Source organism: Neovison vison, chromosome 12, assembly GCF_020171115.1.
Source record: "Neovison vison isolate M4711 chromosome 12, ASM_NN_V1, whole genome shotgun sequence".
NCBI classification, from domain to species: domain Eukaryota; kingdom Metazoa; phylum Chordata; class Mammalia; order Carnivora; family Mustelidae; genus Neogale; species Neogale vison.
In genome coordinates, this window is record NC_058102.1 from 99,602,378 (window position 1) to 99,608,082 (window position 5,705).

The window sequence follows — 5,705 nt, forward strand, 5'->3', positions numbered from 1 at the left end:
CCAGACGGCCCAAGCGACCCCAGCACTGTCCCGTCCTGCCGCCAGCGAGGCCTTCCCCCTCGCCCGCCTCCCTCCGCCGCCGGCCTCCGGGACCCGTCCCCCGGCACCATCCCGCAGGTGTGCAGCCTCTGGCCTGGGGGGATCTGAAGGACCCCGGCGGAGGTAGAGGTGTCCCCTCTTCCCCCAAACCCATCTGCAGACTTGCTCCAGAAAGTTTGGAGGGTGGGTACACCCTGACTCAGGCAACCCGCTCCCCCAAACCCATGGCTGACTAATACGATATGACAAAAGCCGGTGATGGATTTGGTATATGTTAATTCACAATGCCCTTTCCTCCAGAATTTAACTATAAGTTAATACACACCGGAAACCACGCGCATACACGCTCGTTAATGGGCTTAGGTATTAGCGAGCCCTAACGATGCATACAAATGTGTTCTGCGCTCTGTAGGCCCCTCAAGATTTATGGGCCTTGAGCTCTCTGAAGCTGTAAACAAGGAGAAAAAAAAGAGAAAGGAGAGAGAGACTGGGGGAAAGAGACAGAGGCCTGACTCACCCCTCCAGATTGTGGGAGAGAAGGGATCTTTCCAAGTGGGTTCTTAAGTCTTTTGCTTTCCTTACAAGCTCGGGGTGTGTGGTTTGGGGCATTGGGCTGGGGCTGGGGTGGGGGTTGCGCCTGGACGCTGGTGTGCGTGGGCAGTGTGCCGTTTGCGAGCTGGGTGGGGGGAAAAGCTTCCTATGAATTGCTGTGCGGGGGCCGCATCTAGCAGGCACCCGTGGGCAAGTATCTGCGAGTGTGCACACTGTGTTAGGTGTGCGTGTGTGTGTGCGTGTGTGCGCGCGCGCGCCTGTGTGCCTGTGTGACAAGCCGGCCTCCCTCTGGGCCTGGTGGCTGTCCCCTGAACCCTGCGAACAAATCTCTAACAACAATCATAATAACAATAAATAATAAATAACAATAAAACGGTAGTTAACAGTCCCTCCCTAGCAGGATAACAATAAAATGCAAGAGGAGATATTTTGAGGAGGGGCCGGGGAAGGAGCCGGGATCACAGCATCCGAGGGGAAGACAAGGGAGGAAGGAAGGAAGTTAGCTTCTTCCTATGCCCTTGGAGGGCTGGATTTAGGAACCCCCTCTCCAGACAAGGTCCTCCGGCCGGAGGAGGAAAGGGAGAGCCCCCGGAGGCCGCTCTTTCCTGCTTCGTTTTCTCCGGCTTTTGCTTTGTGCGATCGGGGGAGGGATCCCACATATAGGGGTGAATTGTGGCTTTGGGGAGCCTCTGGAGCCCCTGTTTTAAAGAGGAGGGCAAGCAAAGAGGGTCACGGTGAGGGGGAGAATGTGGGGGGGCAGATGAGGCGATGGACAGAGCCAGGGTCTTAAACACTCGGGCAACAGACGTGCCCCGGGGAGGACGTGCCGCCGGGTTTGGACGGAAGCAGAAAAACATTTATGGCCGCCCGAGAGAGGGGAGAGCAGGGCCGGGGTTTCCGGTAGGCCCAGGGAAAGTTCCCTTTCTAGGGGCTTTTCAAACACACAAACAAAAACAACAACAACAACAAAAAGAAAAGAAGAAGGAGGAGGAGGAGGAAGGATTTGAGGCGCGCTGAATTTTCCTTCGCGGGCTTGGAGCGAGCGGATTGCCATAAAGGAAGCGAAGACCACGATCCCGGATTCTTCCACGTCCACCTCATTTTCTCCAGGTACAATTTTCTGATAATGGTATTAATGTATTTATTGTGGCTGGGGTGGGGGAGAGGCAGATGCGTAGGGATAGGACACTCGCCAAAGAGAAAGCCTCCCCACAGTTTCGGGTCTAACGAAATACCCCCCTTTAAAAACAATTGTACCGAAAGAAAAAGAAAAAAGAAAGGAAAGAAAGAAAGAAATCCAAGAATAAATATAAAAACACAAATTAGCCAACTTTTTAAAAGGTAAAGAAAGGGGGGGGGATGGCCATAACCAACAAGCGTGAGAACTTTTAAAAGATTTAAGTCACGAACCTTTTCAGAGGTTTTGGTTCTTTTTCAGCAGCCGGTGACCCATCTGGTCTGAAAGGGACGGAGACCTACACTTTTAACTGAGTCACTTCTTTAAGACCGGAGCACACACAAAGATTCAAAAGGGAACCCGGGGCGGCCTTGCATTTGAACACCACACGAGGAGGGGGAACACTGTGATAATCAGTTGGACAAAATACTAATAAAATAAAACACACCCGGGTCGGAGCACTGAGCGCAGGGTGAGCGGACATAGCCCAGATCCCGGGTTCCAGGCGGCCGCCGGAGCGAGGCGGCTGCCCTGGGCTATGAGGTGCCATAGAGGCCGGGCTAAATCTCGGCCTCCCCAGCCCACCCGCCCGCAGTCCCCTTCTCCTGGGCCGGCCTCCGAGCCCCTCTTGCCCTTGCCACACTCAGATGCCTGGTCGGGCTTCCCTGGTGCAAGGATTGGGGGCCTAAGAAGGGGCAAAGTGACTCAAGCCAGACTCTCCATTTTTCTCCCTTAGGCCTCTCCACTTTCCGGATCTCTCAACCACCGGGATTCTGACACAATGGGGGCTCCTGGACTGCCCCCCAGCCACTCCTGGATGGTTTCCCAAACCTAGCCACCTCCAACCCTCCTTGTGTGTTGGGGTGGGGAATAGCTGTACCCAGACACCTCTGCACCCTGTCATATGTAAAGCGTGCTCACTTGAAGAATATCTTGAAAAAGAAGGAGAAGAAGAAGGAGGAGGAGGAGAAGGCAGGCCGGCTTAGAGCTGTGTTTACTTCTAGTCCTACTGATCCGTTCTCATCTGGAGACTTTATTTATAACCCCCACTATAACTCTCTCTGTTTGGAGGCACTGGTGGTTCTATTGACAGACTGATGTCTAGAAAATATTGCTCTATCTCTAACCATCCCTAAATGTGCTGTGCTTGTATTTACAGATTTATGCTGGAGGAAAATATAATTATTTCCATTGTATTTGTGCATATACAATAGTTACAGAAGCAGATTTATATATGAGGAGATATACGACTCTCTTATAGCCATCCAGTTTTATGGACATTTGATATCCTGACAGATTTATATCTCTGAGCAGCTATATAGATAAATGTATATGGTTGGAATTATGGATCAGGAGATATATACTTATTGATTGTGATATAGAGTAGTTAGAACATTCACTCAGAGCCATATATGGATATGGAGATAGTTCTATATTATTATCACTATATATAGGCATATCTATTTATAACTACATAGTTATAAAAATAGACATAAGTAATTACAGTCCTATATGTACATGCTGCTATCTCTCTGTAGAGTTATAGACACTTGGCGAATATAACTCCGAGGAGATATCTGTATGTATATAAGGGTGTAATTACCTCGTGATGTGTGTGTATTGGGGCTCAGACCAGTCTATCTCTGTACAGACATATTTATACGTAGGGGCTGAGAGAGACTTGTTCATGGAAATATTGCCGGAGAAGCAATGGAAAAGCAGGATCTGGCCATCTAGGAAATCAGCTAGCAGAGTTCTTTACTTGCAGAGGGATGGAGTTGACTGAAGGGTAAACAGAACATAGGCAGCCTCAAGGAGAAGAGGTGCAGGGAAGGTGATTGGGGCATGGCTGGAACAGACAGGCGGGAAAGGGGTAGACACACACAGGGCAGCCACCTGAAGATGGGGGACTGGTTTTGTGAGGAGCAGGTGCAGATGGTCACTGGGTCTTATGGACGGGTAGGCAGTGAACAGTACTATGACCTAGAGATCCATTCCAGCTCTTTGCTGAGGGAGCAGACCCTCAGGTGGGCTTTGGGGCATTAAAGGGCAGCTGCCACCTAGCCCCTCCAGCATTCTGGGCACATTGCTCTTGAATCCTAGTTTCGGGGTCTCAAAGAGTAGGTTTCAGAGGCAAGGAGGGGGGTGTACTTTCACTGCCGCTGCCTCTGGGAATAGGGCCAGGAAAGCCAGGTAGTGTAGTATGGCAAAATAAAGCTCGCTTTCACCTGGGCCTCCTCTACTCCTGGGGGGGGCCTGTGTGGGGCCTGTGTGGCAGGAGCCTGGTGGATTGAGGGATAAATTTTCAAGGGTTGGGCTTCTTCTGATGGGAGCTTCAGGAAGCCTTCCTCACCCCGCTTCTCTGAGGCCCAGGCCCCTGGAACCTAGTTCTGTTCCACTAGACTGCTCCTTCTCTGTTGCTCCCCAACTTGGGGCTCCTTCTGCTCTGGGTACAGAAGGCTATACCCTCCAACTCTCTAACAGCATTGCCCTGGGCCTTTATGGGAGAATTTGACTTCAATAAGTGGGGAACGTGGATTGACACTTCTAGAGCTCATTCCCCGTCCCCCCAGCTCACAGCTACCCGGCTTTCTCACCAGCCTCCTTCCAGGCACCACAGGTTCCAGGCTCTGCAATTCCTCCCTTGCCACCAGCCATCCCAGGAGAAAAGACATTTTTCTCCTGGTCCCAGTTCTTTTTTTTTTTTTAAACCAGGGAGTCACAAACCTCTCTGCTCAATGGTTTGGTTTGCGGAGGTTTCCCTACACTCCACATCAGTGGCCGGCCACTAGATCTCTAGGATGCTGGGAAGGGAATGAAGAGCCCTGGCCTGGGGTTAAATGTCACCTTCCACACAGCTCTGCCCTTAGGATCAGGGCTTCTCCAGAACAGGGACTCTGCTGCCTGGCCCAGAGGGGTAGCCTGGTACCTGAGGTCAATTGAATGGTGATCAGAGCAGCTGCCTTTGGCAGAGGCCGTCTCCCTTCTGTGGGCCACTGCTGTGGGCTAACTGGCACCTGGGTGCCCCGGCAGGAGCCAGGGCTGGAGCCCATGGACAGGGGTTAGTGCCCAGTGGAGAGCAGCCAGAGCTGAAATGGGGTGTGAGAGGTAGAATGAGCACCAGAGCCAGGCTCTACCTCCCTGGAACACCTCAGACCCCCACCCCAGCCTCCTGGCTCCCTAGACCCCCAAGTGTTTGAAAACTAAACTGGAGCTGGGCCCTGAGCTGGGAAAGTGTTGCCTGTCAGCCCGAGAGGCCCAAAGAGGAACCACCACTTGGTCCATTAAGAAATACATAAATAAAACAAAAATAAATCAGCATTAGACAGCCACCCTGGCAGAAGGAAAGGCCTTGTGCCTCAGCCAGGCTCCAGGGATATTACTGAAGGCATCAGAATGACTGAGGGTTTTAAGAAATTTTTTTAACTGGAAAAAGTTACCAAATTTTCTGATTCAGTAATATCTCCTAATTGGGTTATTTCGTATAGTTCTTTTTAAAATTGTCAACATTCCCTGAAGCTTTGGTCCCTGTGAAACAGGTCCCAGAGTTTGGGGATGGGCGGGTCACGGGCAATGAGCTGGGTGGGATGGGCACTTTCTCTATCCAGTGAGGGTCTTGGCCTTCCCTCTCCCATCAGGCTTGGAGCAGGGAAGACTCTCCCAGATTTGATTCCTTTTTTCCATAAGAGTCTTTAGGGGCATTCTGCCCGTGTCTGGAGCCTCATTTCTAGTCCCCCAAACTCTGACTGTTTCCTCCTGAGACACGCCCTCTTCCCTCCCCAGAATACCTAATGCCCATGGAGATGGTGGGTACTTTCCCTAAAGAAATGCTGAGAGGGAGGGGCGCCTGGGTGGCTCAGTGGGTTAAAGCCTCTGTCTTGAGGATCAGGGTCCTGGGATCGAGCCCCACATCGGGCTCTCTGCTCCGCGGGGAGCC

The 5,705-nt window shown here is 51.7% G+C and overlaps 1 long non-coding RNA gene across 1 annotated transcript; it reads left to right on the top strand.

Annotated features, from left to right (window-relative positions):
* The first annotated feature begins 619 nt into the window (after positions 1–619).
* Positions 620–2,964, top strand: LOC122892165. Its single transcript, XR_006381379.1, has 2 exons — positions 620–1,701; positions 2,505–2,964. It is a non-coding gene; the product is annotated as an uncharacterized LOC122892165 (long non-coding RNA).
* The last annotated feature ends 2,741 nt before the right edge of the window (positions 2,965–5,705 follow it).